The following is a 19,159-nucleotide window of genomic DNA, read 5'->3' on the forward strand; positions in this document are numbered from 1 at the left end:
TATTATCGTACTTATGTGTACCCAGGCCTACAGCGATTTAAAGCTTCTGAATTATCAAATATCCAGAAAGTCAAAAATCAGTGGCCACCAAAGACCCTTTAACCCAAAATTTGGTTTAGGTATCGTCTTTTATGCCATTAACAGAATTTTGTAATGACATCCAAAACAAATATAGCCAGCCACAACTGGTAAGGTAGAATTCACCCAGAAAAAAAGAAACTTGTTGCCTAGTGTGATATTTTTGTTTATTTAATTCCGCAAATACGCCGGCAAATTTGGTCTGGTGGAAGGTCAGTGCCAGTTAGCATTGCATTTAGTGAATAGAAATTACAATCGTTTATATTTTGAAGACAAGTATAACCATAATGCGAACATGCCATGGTATTCATAAAATATGATATGTTTTCATATTCTTCAGCACATTGAAGTTTTTAAAGATAATTGTTATAGCCTAAAAGGCCATTTGTGTTTGTTGTTCTTTGGTGTTACAATTGTGATAATTGGGAATTTGTCGTTATCATTACAAATAAAATTTATTATTGTTGTACTTTTTTTTCGCAACCTACAAGCATTGATAGCCTCGTGCAACCTAACTTGGGCCCACCCATGGACAATTGTGTATATCAGGTAACCGCGTCATTGAAAGACCCTGTAATCCTTTTATTTATCACATTTTGAAAGCTGCCTTGGCTCACGTGTTGCCAACGTTGTAATTCGTGTTCTTTTTTCTGTTTTTTTTTTTGCTTTTTTGCCGTGAGCATTTACCATCATCATCATGCTGTTGCGGTGTTATTTTTAAGAAAACACGTTTTCAGTCCAATGCCAAAGAGAATGGTGGAGAATGGTACACAATAAGCAGGGTTAAAAATACACCACAAAGTACTTTGGGTATAATAAAATAAAATAACATACATAACATATAGGCTGGCATTTATTAAATTCTTTTTTTTTTCGTTATTTTTATTTATACCAACTATGCACGCTGAAAAAAAATTCGACGTAATTTTAAAGATTAACAAACTTAATTCAAAGACGATCAATTTTACAACTTTCACCTTCACCTTTTGGTGAAAATATTTTCTTTCATATTAAAGATTTTTTTGAATGGGAAATAAGGAAAAGTCTTACATTTTGGGCCAACTTTTTTTTTCAGTGTATGTACGCATGCCAGTACAAAGCACAAAGGGTGAATTGAATTCACCCACTCGCGTGTGTCACTACACACCACGTGAGGTGCTGCACGGGAGGCCGACTTTAAACGTCGTAGTTACCACAAAACCAGTAAGACGGCTAATACCGCCTCTCTCAAAAGCAGAACAAAGCAACGTCCACCTGTCGCTAATGCGTCATATTGAATTTGTTATTGGCGTAATGGTCTTGATGTGGGCCAAATTATGTGTAAAAACAATTTGTATAAGTAATTGGATACCAAAATCTCCTTTGTTTGCTGTAATACCCATTATCTTGGGTAAAAATAATTTAGGTTTGTTAAGGAACACATGCGTACTGAACAAAGACCACATCTAAATCAGAACCAACAGTGATAAAGAAGTATTTGCAGTAACCACAAAGGGACGCCGTTGACCTACATTATGCGATATTCAAACCAAAACGCTACAATGGTTTTAAGGTATGTTAAATTATATATGCTCAAAACTGCAAAAAGTCTCTCTTGGGTTATTTAAATCCAAGATAATTTGAATTCAGTTACAGTCATTAGATAAAGCAAAAATGTAATGAAAATTCTTCAATAAAAAACCAAATTGACAATTTTTTTGCTTTTTAAAGCGAAGATTATTAAGTTTTTAAAATTTTGTTTGTTACTCTTTCGAGACGAGCTCAATGATGGGAAATTTTCTTTGTAAGTGGAAAAGAAAAGCCAGAGATTGCAACACACGCCAAGCACCATGGGATGCGTTTCGTAATTTGGTTACAATAACTCATCCGCCATATTAGGTGTGAAGGCTTCAAGGGTCGTACGTTGGTTTGTTGTCCTTTATTGCAAAAACGCCTCTACGCCTGTCTGTCCGCCCGTCTTTCTGTCGAAAGCACGCTAACTTTCGAGGGAGGAAAGATAGCCGCTTAATATTTTGCACACATACTTCTTATTTGTGTAGGTTAGGTTGAAAGAATTGAGGTTGATCACGGTGTAACACTATTTTTTGTAATTATGAACATAATTAATCGAAATAAAATTAGATAAAAATTTAAAAAAAATGCAAAATAATCAATAACGGTTTGTTACTAAACACAACAACGGTCTGGTGCTAAAACCAATAACAGATTGGTATAAAACCAATACCAGTTCAGCAATAAGGCTAGTACAAAACGGTGTTAATCATTTTATGTTTCATTCGTACCATCCGGTATTGTTTTTGCAACATACGGTGTTGCTTTACTATCAATACCATATGGTACTGAAATGAGCCCGTATGGTATCAACTGCGTACAGGTTATAGCATGCTGAGCTTCCAATCATCGGCTATGCGTTCTGCTGGCCAGATCACGTAGACGAGCCGAAGCATACGCCTTATTAATGTGTCTCCTCCAATGTTAAATAGTTCAGCGGGCAAATCATCGGCTTTTGCTGCCTTGTTATTCTTGAGACGTGACACTGCTACTTGGACCTCATTCTGACTAGGGAATAAGCTTTCTATACCATCATCAGGGCTTGGCTCTGCGGTATCCTCCTCGCCGCCTTTGTCGAACACTGGCGGCTGGGAAAATTTTTATTTTCATATCTCATATCTTTTTTTTCATAACTCCAGCTTTGTCTCTGCAGGAGTATCGGTTTGATGTTTGATTCTTTAACAAAATTTCCGAATTTCATTCTAATTACTGTACATTTCTATTCATTTCCTGTTTCTTTAGCATTCTTTCCTGTTTCTTTTCTACTAATACCTCTCCTTCATCAGGCGCGTTAGTACTGACTACTGGGTTCCTCTGTATGACGCGTTCTTGGCTTCAGTAGCATTTCAACACTCTTGGACGTACTATGACTTTCTTGGGGGAGGCTTTTGCACTTAATGGACGAATTAGACAATGGCTTGCCACATTGCCGTTATACCATCGGGGCAAGAATGCTTTCATCAAGCAGTTGGGTCAGCCGAGTGGAGTATGCCGTTGCCATCGGTTGTGTTTGCAGCTTTTCAATGACCCGTTGCCGTGCAGTGTCAAATCGTACTTTTCCCATTACTTTTAAGCGGAAGCGCACCTTTGATGCCAAAAAGTAATAATACGAATCTATGTTCGCTCCTCACATCTAACACGCTGGATGAATACTTTTCATCTACAACAACGGGATCAATTTGGTGCCTTACTTCTTGATGTAAGCGCACAACAAGCCGATTACTGGCTTAGGTGTATGTCCATAGTGGTATAGGGCGGATTAATATCTGCACCCTCTTTTCAACCTAACTAACCTACTTCTTGATCTGATAACCAGTGGTTTTGTGAATTTTTCTATGATGAAATGGTGCTGCTAACTACCATGTTTTTGCCGCGGCAAAGTCTATCAGCCTCAATCTGTTATCCCTTGATCTTTAACGGAATTTTCATAGGAAATTTGGTAATAAGTATTATCGCATTAAAATCTCCTTGAATTATTTTAATATCATGGGCAGAGCAGCTTTAACTTTACGTATGTTATGTTTACGTTACCTTTCTGATACTTTTTGCTTTATTTGCTCACGGTTATGGTACGTTTACGTTACTTTTGTGTTACACATATGTTGCGTATGCGTTACGTTAATGTTAGATTAAGTGGTATGTTCTTCGTTATATTTATTTTACGTTTTCCTAATAATTACGTAATGTTGACGTTACGCTTTTCTACGACTATCAGAAGGTCTCTTTTTTAACAATTACTCTAAACGGCATAAATTTTTGGAAATTTCACTATACTTAAATTTTGAAAAAATGTTGCTATTTAGAATTGATTAAAGGACTGATTAATACATGAAAATGCATAAGAACAGTTTAAACATAATATATGACATTAGTCCAATATGGACTAGCTTCGGAAAACATATGAGAGCAAATTACCCCAACTTCTAATTTCTTTGGTCAATACCAATTTCTTTGGAATATTTTGAAATTCGATTTAAAACTTCAACTTTATGTTGACTAATTATTGTTTGTGTAATCATTGTTTCCGTATGATTTTTGGAGCACATTTGAATTTTGCCGCTCTAAAAATCTAGCCATAACAGTTTTCAATTAATCAAAACAACATTAAGGGCGTTTTTTTTTGAAACACTGGAACCTTCTATGTCTTTGCATAGGGGCGGGGAGTTTGCTTTGTCGGCCCAGCGGATATGACCCAATTTGTTGCTATCATAGCATGCAGCTGCCACAGACAACAATGGCAACATGATTTGATGTTGGTGCAGCGAATGGTAACACACGTTCTATGACGAAACATTGTAGTTTACGATTGTAATTATTTAGCATAAAAAAAACAAATATTTATATAAGGCTGGCAATATTTTTTTCACATTTTCTAATTGAGCTTTAAAGCCATAAATGAGAAAATTGCTTAGATAATTGAAATGCATGCCATTTAAATTGACAATATGATCTTGGATGTGTAAAAGGAAATATAAATTTTATTTTAATAATTTAATTAAATTAATTAAACCAATTAACTTGCCTTTATGTGAGGAGCATATAACATTCTATTTTCACCAGTTGATGCTCCAGTAACGGTAACATGCAATCATTTTTTGATCGCCTAACATACTTCGGTGAATCTTCTTGAAGAAGATTACATTCCCGGACGAGTTAGTCTAAGAATCGTAGATGATTCCCCACTCGTGAGGAGAAGTGTCCTCAAAAAGAATCTTCTGGAAGAGTGTTCCGCGAATCTTCCACATGAGTTACTAAAGAGTAAGTCAGAAAAGTCTTGGAAGATCTAAGAATTGGGCAAGAATCGTGTGGACGAGTAACAAATGAGTGTTTTGGAAGATTTATAAAATACTCTTCTGGAAGAGTTGCGCATTAATTTCCTGGACGAGTAACAAATAAGTATTTTGGAATATTTATTAAATATGGTTCTAAAGGAGTTGCGTGATATTCGGTTGGAAGATTTAAAAATGCATGACAAGATTAGTTGTTCATCAAAAACGTAACAACTATGAAAAAAACTAAAAAAAAAATAAGTAAAAGCGTGCTAAGTTTGGACGGGTCTGGTGAACGAGCGACCGGTTTGTATGTACAATTATCATAACAGAATACTATGTGCAAAATTTCAATGAAATCGGACCAAACTTGCGGCTTCCAGGGGCTCAAGAAGTCAAATCGGGAGATCGGTTTATATCGGAGCTATTTCAGGTTATAAACCGATTTAAACCGTACTTGGTACAGTTGGTGGAAGTCACGATTTAACACTATGCGCATAATTTTAGCCAAATCGGATGAAAACTGAGACATCCAGGGGCTCAAGAAGTCAAATCGGGGGATCGGTTTATATGGGAGCTATATCAGGTTATGGACCGATTTGGAACGTACTTGTCACAGTTATTGGAAGTCATAACAAAACACTATATGCAAAATTTTAGCCAAATCGGATGAAAACTGAAGCTTCCAGAAGCTCAAGAAGTCAAATCGAGAGATCGGTTTATATGGGAGTTATATCAGATTCTTAACCGATTTCGATCGTTCTTGGTAGAAATGTTGAAAGTTATAACATAACACTATGAGCAAAATTTCAGCCAAATCGGACAAAAATTGCGGGTTCCAAGGCCTTAAGAAGTCAAATCGGGAGATCGGTTTATATGGGAGCTATATCAAGTTACGGACTGATTTGGAACGTACTTGGCACAGTTGTTGGAAGTCAGAACAAAATACTATGTGCAATATTTCAGCCAAATCGGATGAAAACTAAGGCTTTTAGGGGCTCAAGAAGTAAAATCGGGAGATCGTTTTATATGGGCATCAGGTTCTTGACCGATTTGGACCGTACTTGGCACAGTCATTGGAAGTTATAACAGAACACACTATGCGCGTAATTTAAGCCAAATCAGATAAAAATTGCGACTTCCGGGGGCTCTAGCAGTCAAATCGTAAGATCGGTTTATATGGGAGCTATATCCAAATCTGAACCAATATGGCCCATTTGCAAAAACAATCGCTTAAAGTTAACTCAGGCGATTTATAAACAAATCTTCTGGACGATTTTAACGCAATGGTTTGCGCAGTACTTGCCGAGAAAAGTTACTAAAACTTCCGCACACGCAATGGATTGTCCAGTGATAACCTAGAAGAGTGTTTTACGAGTCATACGGACGATTATAACGCAATGGGTTGTAAGAGAATCGTCGCTAAGAGCTGCTAAGACTTCCGCACATGCAAGGTATTGTTCAATGATAACCCAGAAGAGTCCCTACAGGAAATGTGTAGTTAATTGCCTCAAATATACCGGTCCTAAACTGGATAATTAGTTACCTGTCACAGGACATATACTACAGGGAATGGAAAGTTTCATTTTTCATAACTTGTGATTCTTAATTCTTTTTTAAAAAGTCGTTCAATTCTAGTTACAAATTGTTCATCCGTAAAAATATATTTGCTTACTAATGTTATCTCCCTTAAAAATACTTGCAAAGTATACTCCTCCTTTTCGAACTGTCCCAGGACCTTTCCTACGGTGTTAAAATGGTGGCAATTCATCACCTCGAGCGACAAACCCTTATAAAAGTGATAGGTTTTTTGCATGTAAGGGAAGGAGAACTGGGACCGGTCCCTATCACCAGAGGACCTATACTATGACTGTTTTGGGACCTGTCCCATTGTTTCACGACCCATACGGACGATTATAACGCAATTGGTTGTAAGAGAATCGTGGCAAAACGTTGCTAAAACATCCGCATACGCAACAGATTGACCAATGACATCGCGATGAAAAAAACAATCTTCTGGAAGATTTTTATGCTATAGTTCTACCAGAATATTGACGAAATGTTTTGTGGGGTATATGCATGGTAAATATCCCCTTACTGGTAATAAGATATTGAGTTTACTCCGGCTGGAATTTAGACATTGAGTTTTCTCCCAAATGCCTTTCATTTCATTAAAATCTACTATAAGACATTGAACAATCAAAATTCGTATATAAAATATAGCAACATATTAGGAATAAATTTTCACAAATAAACAGAAAATTGTTTACTTTTTTTTTAAGTGGAGTTCTTTCTTTCTTTTTTAGAGTGGATGATGTTAAAAGAAGAATTATTCTACATCAGATTACACTGTGAGTTGCCTAATAGAAGAAATCTGTCAACATTATATGTTTCAATAAAATGCCGCCACAAATATGAGTATCTAAAAACATGAACTTTTGCCTAGTTGTTGATTTGTTCCAAAACCACTTATCTTATAACATATGTATGATATTTATTACTCCCAGGGGAGACCTGTTTCATTCAATTAAGCTACTCTGAAATAGAATTCCATTTAGATTTAATTTGTGAGTGTGTTTCTGTTTCTGTTTGCCATACTTTGGTGTTAGCCATCGTTGCCACTTTTGTTTCAAATATTACAAATCAACCAAACGAGTTCTTGTTAAAGAACATTTTATGGGGTACTCCCCATAGGGCTAGAACTAAAATCTATTCGAGGTCATTTGAGAAGTATTTTAAAGTCAATGTGGCTGTTTATTTAAGTATCTTGTCATCATACGATAAGTGTTGAAATTCTTGCCAAGAATGGCGTTGGCGATGATGCGGTGATCGATCCATGGCCGATTATGTAAGCGCTGCTGCTGCTGCTCAAGCAAAAAGGGCCTCAGAGCCGCCCAAGGTTATTGTGTAAAATTGCGTAGTAATGTGTGTTCGCTTGCCAAAGGCCCATACGCAGTGCCTGGTGCCCACATCGTCAGCCAACATTTAGCCAAGCAATGGACATGGTAAATGTTGCTCTTTTCCCACTCAATCTTTAGATTAAGATTGCGATTCTGATTGTAAAAGTTTACTTTTTGTATGTCTGATTATGGGTATTCTCAAGTACGGCTTTTTTTTCCTTTCTCTTGAAAGTGTATTATTGCGTTGCTTGCGCTTGTCCTCGTCTTTGTAATTTATGGTGCATCCACACAACATTTGGCCAGCGTCCAAAGTATCCGAATACGAGAGTCCATAAATTTATGATTTCAACACTGCTGGGGCTATGGGTAAATATTTATGACAAAAGCCCAACAACAAAGGCAATTTCCATGATGTTGGTGGGAGGGCGGTGGGTATGGAGGCGTGCTACCAGCTCGGTTGCTACTCATATGTCAGAGTATCACTAAAGTCTAATTAAAGCAAACAAAACAAACAAACAGACATACGAAAGAGCAGACCAATAGTGTGTCAATGCAACACTTGTGAGTTTATCAATATGGGCATGCTTTACGATTTTAATGCACCCTACACTCATAAGAGAAGGCATAAGAAGAGAGCTGAGCTTTTATTATAAGGTTTGTATTTTATTAGAAATGCCTGAGGCATAAGTTGGCCCAAATAGCTGAAGATGTGGTTAAAAACCCAATGAGCCAAAATTTCAAAAAAAAAAATATTCAACGCAGCCAAAGCTTTAAGAAAATTTTTATAAGAGATAATTTGTTTGAAATTTTCTTTAAAGACTAAATTTTAAGATAATTTTCTTATGGTAAAAATTATAATGCCTAAAAACTATTATTATCGCCTAAAAACTAAAAATTCAATGAGGTTTTCAATAAAGACACGGTTTATGAAATCTTAGAAACTATTTTTCGGAGGCCACCGTGGCGCAGAGGTTGTGTTTAATGTTGGATACATTTGTGAAGTAAGAAACCCGAGAACACCAGTAAAACGAACGAGACAAAGCAGCGCGAGCCGAACAAAGAAAACAAAAGCACCACCACCCGAAGCAAAGCACATGCGTTGGCTGGTGAGATGGTGAGATCCATAAGCCTTGCTTATGGATATATTGTTGTTTAATGTTTTATGTTGGCTTGCAAAGAGTGCCTTTCAACAACAAATTTGTACTTTGGGTCGTTGAGATTCAGAATAAATTGTTGCAGGAAAATTAACAACTTTCGTAGTTGTTTTTTCGACCAAAGTTGTTGTTTTTCAAAATTATTTTTATCTGTGCAGAAATTTTGTTGTTTTTTATAACAAAAGATTTTTTTAAAACAATTAAAAAAAAATCTAAACAAAATCTTTTTATATCCTAAGCCATTAATATTTTATGGCCATTTAGCGAAGAACTGTGGATTTTAGTGACTTTGACAAAAGTAGTAGGCTTATGATTATAAATTTATTTTTTTAATATAAAAAACATCAAATGGAATAATGCACTAAAGTGGTTTCCAGAAATTTCACTCCTAAGAATTTTGAGAAAATTTTTTATAGATTTTATATACAAAATTGACGAATTTTGACGAGCCAATTTTCCCCCAAACCATCGCCTAATGTGAAGGGATAAGCTTCATTTGGCCACTTTACGCCAATCCAAATTTCATACGGATACCTCTTAATCATATCGAGCTAGAATTTTTCAAAGACAGCTTTATTCTTGGGTATTTGTCTACTCATACGTCGCACAGTGGGATAGAAACGAAAAAACTGATAGTAAGTATGCCATTTGAGAACGGATAGAGATAATTCTTTGAAATTTTAAATCGTTAAAGCTGAGGTATTATCGAGATCATGTGCAAAATTGCTAGGCCTAGGTGGTCCGGGCGCTTCCAGAAAGGTCACCTCAACATTTTAAAAAATTGTTCGGGTTGCCAAATTTTTATTTGTGGTACGGTTTGCTAAATTTTTTTTTTTCTTGACAGTGTTCAAAAATCAATACAAATTGAAAAAATTGTAAGAGAAAAACGAAAACTGCGCTTTCAGTGGCTCTAGGAGTGAAAATCGGCGATATATAGATATGAGAGCTATATCTAAATCTGAACCGATTTCTATGAAATTCACCAATAAAGTCGAAAGTTATAAGAGAACTCCTCATGAGAATCGGTTTACATATGACGATATAATTGCAATTTTAGTCCAAATCGGATGAAAATAAATATGGAAGCCATATCCAAATCTGAACGATTTTTTCCAATTCTAATAGGCTTTGAAGGTGATCGGATGAAAATTTACTTAGTACACAAATTAACATGGACAGACTGATGGACAGAGAAATTTTCGAAATTTTTTAAAGACAAAATTTCCTTAAAAATTTCTTCGAAAGAAACAGAATGTGCATGCAATTTTCTCTAAAAACCAAATTTTGCATGACAATATCTCTAAAAAAATCCAGAATTTTTTTTAAAGACAAAATTTCTATGAAATGGGTTCTAAAACCCAATTTGCATGAAATCATTCTAAAACCAAATTTCTATGAAATTTTCTCCCAAGACATAGTTTTTGGAAATTTTTTCTATAGACCAATTTTTAATATGAAACATTTTTCATTAAAGACAAAATGTTCATAAATTTTCTCTAAAGACAAAATTTCCATTAATTCTTCTCCAGGGACAAGCAAGAATTTTTTTAAGACAAAATGTCAAGGAAATTTTTTTCCTAAGACAAAACAAATTCTTCAACAACAAAATTCAATAAAATTTTCTTCAAAGACAATATTTCATGGAAATAATCTTAATTTCCATAAGAAATTCTCTAAGAATCTCTCTAGAAACAAAATTTGAAACATGAAATTTTCTTTCAGGTTGACGTTTTTATGAAATTTTCTCTAAAGACTTAGTTCAGCAAACTTTTGTCTAAAGGTAAAGTTCAGCAAATTTTTCTCTAAAGATCAAAGTGAGTAAAATTTTCCTTAAAGAAAATATGCCAATGAAATTTTCTCATAGCAAAGAAAAATATTTTTTCACAGAAATTTTTTCAAAACACAAAATTTAAAAAAAAAAGTTTCAAATATTTCCTCCTATGGTGGAGGGTTTAAAACAGTGATTTTTTTATTTTATTTTTTTGTTATTATACAGACTGACCTTAACAGCATAAAATACCGCCCTGAAGCGTAACATTGTGTTCTGCCATAATCAAAATAGAACCTAAATATGACACTTCTATAGAAATTTTGAAAAATCAATGCTCATTACGAATGTAAAGGGTAGAATCAACAAATATACAACAATGTGTGCTCGTATGTAAATACACCCTCCAAACATTTTCTATCGTGCGAGTCACTAAATCTGCACTCAAGGAAGTTGAAAACAATCTCAGGCGATATCATTTTTTACTCTAATTAGTGTCTCGGTACGGGAGAAAACGTGCCACTTGGCGATATATACCCATGAGTGACTAAATAGGGACTAAAAAAAGTGTAAAATTCGATTATCAACGTCATTTATAAAAATAAATTTTTATTTGCCAAATGTTCTTTTTACCTTTTAGAGTGAGGCTAATTTTTATTTCTCTTTCTAATTTATTTCTTTTCCAAATCAAGATTATTAATCGAAGATTTTATTTGAAATGATTTTCCCTGACTGGGATTTGAACAGCCAACCTTACGATTGTGAGGCGTATGCTATCCCTCTGTGCTACCGACCTTTCTTCATTACAGAAGGCTAAGTTAACATATATTCTATTGTTTGGGGTTTTTTGAGTTAGCGTTCAAAACAACAACAAAAAATCTAATTTTAAATTTGTTGCAATAACAGTTGATTATGAGAAACTAATTAGCGAAACATGAATGATAGAATTCCGACAGTAATGTATTTTGTTGTTGTAAATCTTGAGATCTCTACAAACTATCATACAAAAGGACCTAAAAAGTGACTATTCTGGGAGGGAGTGAGAAAGTCACTTCCAAATGTTTGGAGGGTTACCAGATACAATGTGTGTGTGTGTTTGTGTCTAGGTTGGAGGTATCCAACCGATATTGATTGGCTCTCAGCCAAATAGGTTTGTCCCATTGTACCATAATAGCAGACAAGAGTGTGAGAGTGTGAGTTTGTGGCTTGGTAACGGTATCACAAAAAGTATCACCACTTTACAATGCATGTTGCTCTTGTTCAACAAAAACAAAAAACCAAATAAAAAACCACAACGAAACAAAGGATATTTGTGAGAGCGCCCCTACAAATAAAGAGCAAACCAATATGCAGTGCAACAGTCTGCCACTCAGCAAAGAGGGGGGTAGCAGAAATTGTGTCGCATTTTAAATCATAATTAAATTAAAAGTTAAAAAAAAACAGCAAAATGGCAAATCAAATTAATTTTGCAGTGAACAAGGCACGAAATTCTTTCGTCAGACCACCGTGTTTACATTGTGTTGAACAGGCCTTCCCTTTGGCAGGGCCAAATGGATAATTGAAAATTGAAACGAATTACAGCCAGTATTTATAGCTCACACATACACAGGCACCCTTACATAGTGTAAACATTTACAACCGTTTAACGCTCACTGCCCACTTCAAATGAAGTGTTCTGTGTAATATCTTCATTCCGCCTCAATAAGCCGTTGCTCCCCCATGGCTGTGATCATCGTCATGGAAACGTGATATCCGCCTAGCGATAGCCATCCGCACACTTCCACTTGTGCCCACTGCGACGCATGTGAATCAGTGCGAACCTGAAGTTGGCTGTTGAAGTAACCACCGCAGCACATGTTTACATGCTAAACTACACTTTACGATTTCCTATTGTGAATGATTGATCGAATAACGGAGAATTCGATGGCAGGGTTACTAGGGAAGCAAACGTATAAAGTTTCAAAACTAATAGGCAATGAAATACATGCTGGCTGTAAAACCATTCGGTATTCGATAAATTGTTGAGTGCTATGTAAGTGTATACTGAAATGCAAAAGTAAATTCTGCATCCGGCAAAAATGTTGACTTTTATTAAGGAAATTTCTATAGAAGTAAAAGAAGACATTGAACAAAAAATTACTAAAAAATTGTTAATGGATCTCTTTTATTGACAAAATTTGAGGAAAAATATTTTTATTTCTACATTATATTGAAAATTTCAAGCGATATGGGTAGATAGATAGACTGGCGGATGACTTGCAAATGACTAATAGACAGACAAGGCGACAAGCAGATTAACAGCCAGACAAACGGCTTTCCTTAATTGATCTTTTATCCATCAAGTCTACGACAAACATTTTAAACGAATTACAATGTTTAAAATTTTGCTATACATATTCCTGAGCTAAATAGTAACGAACCTTCCACTTTTAAACGTATCAGAGCAGCGTATTATGACATAACCTAAATACGGAAAAGTATAAAAAACTGGGCAAAATCCATAATGATGGAAAACTATGGGCAAAAAACGTTTTGATGTTTGTATTCCATGCCCTTTCATGCCCGCCTATGCCGCATTATGGCCCCTTATTAACTTTTTCGTTATTGATAATTTTATGAAACGTTTTTTCTACACCCTAGATATCCCTCATCGCTGCCCAACAGTTTGTTAATCTCTCATCTACTTTGAGTAAATCTTTCCAACCAGAACTATGTTGAGGCATTGCATTCGTATTGTTTGCTTTACAATCACATTTTGTTTACACTAAACGAAATCAATCGGAAAAACGGCAACTGTGAAGCAATCATTAAAATGCTGCTGCAAAGAAATTTCAGCACATTTTCAAAGGAACATCTACGTATTTGACCTCAAACATACAGCGTTTTTTTTTTCAAAAGAAAAATCGAGAGAGTTGATACTATACTGGTATGTAGTAATGCGCTGTTGTGGTTTTTGGGGTAGTTTTTTTGGTCTGGTATTACAACATTTGCAATTAATTTCCATTGGAAAACAAATTTTTTTTTCTTCTTTATAAAAGTTTTGCTTTTTTGCTTAGCTAAGGGATCCATGTGAGATTTACTTTTGCGCTGCTGCTACTTTTTTCATTCAGTTATTTGTAAGTTGTAAGGCAAAAAAAAAAAAAACTTGCACTAGTACACAACAAAGTAGGAAATTATGTATGTGCCATTATTTCTTAAATGGGGGCAAGACCATATTTTACAAATTTATGGCAAAAGATGTGAAGAAAAACCATGGATTGTTTTTATTTTTGCTTTGGCTGACACTACATCTTAGCTTCATTGTGCAAAGTAATGAAAATCTCAGGGCAATATTTTTGAAGCTAATTATTAATGGTTGTGGTTGGATGGAAAAAGTCAACTTTCGATTGTTGTCAAAGATTGGAACATAATGGAATAAAGGGAATACTTCTCTCTTGTCAAAAAGTGCTGTCAGATTAAAAATTTAAGTTGGCAATAGACCTCAATTTTTATTGTCGAGTGCGAAGGGCTTGTAGCGTTTCACTTCGCTATTAGTACCATTATAAAGATTTATCGTGCGATACACAAAAATTTTGTTCACTTTGAGGTGTATGAGTTTGCCAACAATAGGCGGTTGTGATTTTCCAGCTAAATATAGCACACAATCATATTTTGAAACAAATCATTACATTGCAACAAATGTAATGAGCTACCAATAAAATACATACAGTGTAGTAGTAATTTCTAGTTTGGCTGATATTCTTCGTATTAGCTACCCTGTATTAACATATTTGGAACGGCTATGAGCTATCACCCCCAATAAAATAAGTAACAATGAACTAGGTCCTTAAAAAATTAAATAAAATCAAAAGGTGATATAATTCCAAAAACAAATATTTGGTATGTCCCAAAAAGAAATAAGAACCTGAAATTATGAAATTATTTCCAAATATGTTCAACTAATTCCAAAATATATAGAATTTGTTTGGGCTTATTTCACTTTTTTTTTTGGGGGGGGTTATTTCATTGGGGTTTATTTGAACTTTTTCAAATGTGACTTAAATGAAAATAACTGCGACCCTTCTAAAATGAATTTTTTTCTATCTCAACATATTTTTTTTTTCAGTTAGCACACCAATTATTATAAAATTTCTTACAAAGAAGTTGTCAATAAAATGACTTTGAGTCCATAACAACAAAAGACAATATTTAAGTAATCTCTGACAGGCGGTATAGCTTAAATACCGGTTTGCCTGCTCTTTGTTTGCTTTGCAGCTCCGTTTAGTGCCGCATTGCGTTTAAGAGTCCAACCACTGCTAGTTTCAGTTAATTCAAATTTTAATTTGTATTGCATCTAAATTTAAATTTTCAGCACGTTTTTTTTAAATCACGTTTTTCAGCATTCGATATTTTTCATGTTTATTTATGTAGGCACACAGTATAAGCATACAGGTGTGTATGTGTGGTATTTGTTAAACGGAATAGTTTGTTTTTTCCCCAATTTTGACTTTGTTTAGATATTTAGACACCATGCGAATAGAAAAAATATAAGCATAAAAGCAAAACATAAACAATGCTAATAAATATGGGTATTTCACATACGACGATTTAGTCGCAGCAAAACAAAAAAAGATTCCATTACTTGCCGCCTACCACCCTGCCGTTTCGTTGTTATTGTTGTTTTAATAAATCGTTTCCTAAAAGGAATGAATCTTCTATTATACGATAGTAGATATGAATGTACATACTACTTATTTGTATGTATATGTATTAATGCATAGTGTTGTTTTTTGTATCAATCTCCCTCTCTCGCTCCCTGGCTCTTTGAATTCTATGGCATCGAACATGTTTGAAATTTTAATCAGCCATCCACATATCTAAAAGGTTTTTTTTACTTTTGGTGTTGTTCGCGCTACGCAATAAAAAAAGTATTTATGCGAAGGGGGAGGTAGGCACGCGTGGCAGTTTTATACGAGCAATTCGTTCTTCCATAGATTGAAATGTAGAAATGCCCATTATGCAGTTGCTCACGAAAATAGTGCTGAATTTTATTGTTCGAGACTTTGGTGCCTAGTCTCCGATGATTTGACTCGACGCATATATGATAGGGAATACATGCCGAGATATTTATGGAGAAGACGCAAAGTAAAATCTGTTCTCTGGATAATAGCAATTTAGATAGTACTTCAATAAGAGCGTAAATGATTGCCAAATATTTTCATATAAATATAGAGATTGCTTATGGATAAACTGATTCTTAGATAAACTGTAATGGAGTGAACAAGTTAAAGTATAATAGGCAAATTAGCCCATTAATCCAAACAGCTCCCCAGCAAAGTTTATTAAAAATTCGATTTCTAAAATTTTTTTTTTTTTTTACTTAATTTTTTGGAGAACGTCCTTTATAAAGATGATATGCAGGAAGTGCGCCTTATTAAAGTTAATCAGCTTCATTTTCACCGTGCAAGAAATAAAAAAAATTTTGCCTCTCTGCCATTGCAATCCCTGATGTTTGGTGTATTGTAGCGCAATGCAATGAGAATTTTAAGATCATAAAGTGACAAGGAAAACTGGTTGGAGACGTATTTATGACGCCCAAAGTTAAAAGCCTTCGATATCTAGACAAGGTGATTGCATTCGAATGCACTATCACGCAGGCCTCAGCATAAAAAAGCATGTAGATTGGTGTGGCCCAATTTTGTTGGTGAAAATTTTCAATAAATGAATGGCCATAAAATCAATACAACAATATGTACAACAATCATTCAAAAAATTAATAGTTCACAAAAATTCCATGCAAGTACAAAACATGTAAATGGGCGTAATTTCTCTTATTTTGTTTTCAAAGAAAATGTAATCAAATTTATTTTCATTAACATTTTTAGCGAAATTTATAAGGAAAAATTTCCTTGTCCTAAGAAGAAACATGATAAAAATGTTGTCTTAACCCATTAACTACGAATAGTAAGAAAAATATTCTAGAATAGAGCTTTCTTAGATAAATTCTTGCTCGAGTTAGGAAGGAGTTATCCTGATGAAAGTTGGATTGACGCAAAAAGACGAAAGAAAATTGTCAAAAAAAAAAAAAATTCTCCTCATATAAGGTCATGTTTTAGGGGAAAATTGGCTTGTCAAAAGTCGAAATTTTTGTATATCATATAAATTCAAACAAAATATTTTCTAAAAATTCTTAGGAGTGAGATTTCTGAAAACCGTTTAAATACCTTGTTGCATTTGATGGTTTTTATATGCAAAAATAAATTTATGGCTACAAGCCTACTACTTTTGGAGCAGGTGAGATTTTATCTCGAAGTCATTAAAATCTTCTCGCTAAAAGATCATAAAATACAAAGATAAAGATTTTTTTGATGTTTTTTGGTTAAGTCGCTATATTAAATGAAAAGAAGACAAAGAAATCGAAGGTCAGGGGTTAATTGGTTAAGAGAAAATTGTAAATAAAATAAAATATTTAGAGAAAATTTAATAGCACATTTTTTTCTTTCGAGAGTAGATTACTAAAATGCTTTCTTTGGAGAAAAAATGCAATGAAATAGAAAAAATTTTTCTTGAAATTTTCTATATAAAGGAATTTTCATTGGGAGAAAAATTGTGAGGAAATTTAATTAAAATTTAGTCTTTTGAAGAAATTTCATTCAAGTTTTGTCGCTCAAAAAAAATGTGTACATGACCTCAAGCCGAACAAACCACGAAATTATAAAAAAAACAGTAAGGAAAGGAAAAAGTCGGACGGGCCGACTGTATAACACCCTTAGCCTACCCTATAAGCACAAAGTAGAAGCTATATCTCATTCTGAACCAATTTTTATGAACCTCGGTGGATGTTTTCGAATGGGTTGTTGAACAATCAATCGAGCAAATATGTTCAAACAGTAGTAACCGCGGTTGGCAAATGACAACAATACCATATACCTTTGAAAAATTACCCAATATCTAAATCTGAACAGATTTCCATCAAATTTGTTAGATAATAATAATAAATCGGGCGATATACATATATGGCAGCTATCCGATTTCTATGAAATCGGTCCGTATTGTCAAGAGTCATTGAGTAATAATGGGTAGTAAATATCCGAACTCGCTGAAATTCGGAACAGTGATTTGCGTTAGACCCTGAGCTTGGCCATATCCGTCTATGACGCAAATGCCTGGGTTTGAGTCCTAGCGACGACATCAGAAAATAATTTTCAGCGGTGGATATCCCCTGCTAATACTGGCGACATTTGTGAGGTAATGCACTATGGTAAAACTTCTCCCCAAAGAGGTGTCGCACTGCGCCACGCCTTTCGGACTCGAATATAAAAAGGAGATCCCTTATCATTGAGCTTTAAACTTGAATTGAAGTTTGCCCCCGTTCCTCAATGGAATGTAAATAAGCAAATTTGAATTTAGCTTTTGGTTCATAAATGGTTCGTTATCACCGATTTTTGCCAAAATGTGACTAATATATTGTATATAACTGAGGTGATGGGTATCCTAATTTGTATCTCTGAGTAAAAATTTAATTAAAATGAATTTATTGAAATTTTGTTCGAAAAATATGAGATTTTGACAGAGAGACGAACATCGCTAAATCAACCAAGAATGTTGATAAATCAATCATGATAATCGAGAGTACATTTCTTTGTCTTAAGTCGATATTTCCAAGTGTTCCATCACAATGAAAAATTTGTTTTCCTATGGGCCACCCTTTTACACACATTCAAAAGCTTGCTACTTTATTTTGTGTGGGTTCGAGAGTTGTAAATTACGAGCGGCACATAATTAATACCCATTGTCAAATCGTACAACTTTGATGTCGCAGAAAAATTACTCATAGACATCCTTAAAGCAAAGATTCATACGATATACTGAATATAAAAATGGTTTTAAGTTTTTAGAACGGTTTTTTAGTTTTTGGATTATTAGAGTCACAAAGTTGTGAATAATAAAGACTAGAAATACCAGCAGAAATATCGCTATTCAACAGATAAGTATTTCATAAATAAAATGTTTTTTTGCCGAACCAATGGAAAGTGGAAGAGTTTTATATATGTTAAAAATTATAACTTGAATTATATTAGAGAACAGGAAAACAGGAGGCCTTTAATATAGGGCTTACACTTGAATCGGAGAGCTCTCATTGAAATGAGAGAATTGTGCCGCAGTTTCTTAGCAGCATATTTGGAGATGATTACGAAGTGCCTTCGAAATTGAAAATCTTGGTATTGGTATTGATATCGAACTAAAATTCAAACTCAAAATACTAATGAAAACTAACACCGGTATTCACAAAACGTAATGTAGGCTTGAAATAGGTTTATTTTGACAGATTTCCTTTACAGAACTATCAAACAAATCTATTTTAAGGCTTCATTTAGTTTTGTAAATAAGACCGTAAATCTATAGCGGCCCAACAGGGGACTTCCGAATAAAAGACAAACCGAATATTTTCCATAAAAT

The 19,159-nt window shown here is 34.4% G+C and overlaps 1 protein-coding gene and 1 long non-coding RNA gene across 5 annotated transcripts in view; one reads left to right on the forward strand and one right to left on the reverse strand.

The window, feature by feature from the left end:
* LOC106082358 (uncharacterized) overlaps nt 1–19,159 on the reverse strand; it is a 193,086-nt gene that overhangs the window by 164,762 nt on the left and 9,165 nt on the right. The window lies entirely within an intron of this gene.
* The window catches only part of LOC106082344 (E3 ubiquitin-protein ligase goliath), a 69,281-nt gene that overhangs the window by 31,268 nt on the left and 18,854 nt on the right, over nt 1–19,159 (forward strand). The window contains exon 2 of one of the 4 annotated variants that reach the window (XM_059370293.1): nt 7,205–7,249. The exons of 2 other annotated variants lie outside the window; for them this stretch is intronic. The gene's annotated coding sequence lies outside the window, so the exon portion shown is untranslated. Of the gene's footprint in view, nt 1–7,204; nt 7,250–10,674; nt 10,733–19,159 lie in introns of all 4 variants that reach the window. One more of the 4 variants, XM_059370294.1, reaches the window with a different exon arrangement.

This window comes from Stomoxys calcitrans, chromosome 5, assembly GCF_963082655.1.
Source record: "Stomoxys calcitrans chromosome 5, idStoCalc2.1, whole genome shotgun sequence".
NCBI lineage: Eukaryota > Metazoa > Arthropoda > Insecta > Diptera > Muscidae > Stomoxys > Stomoxys calcitrans.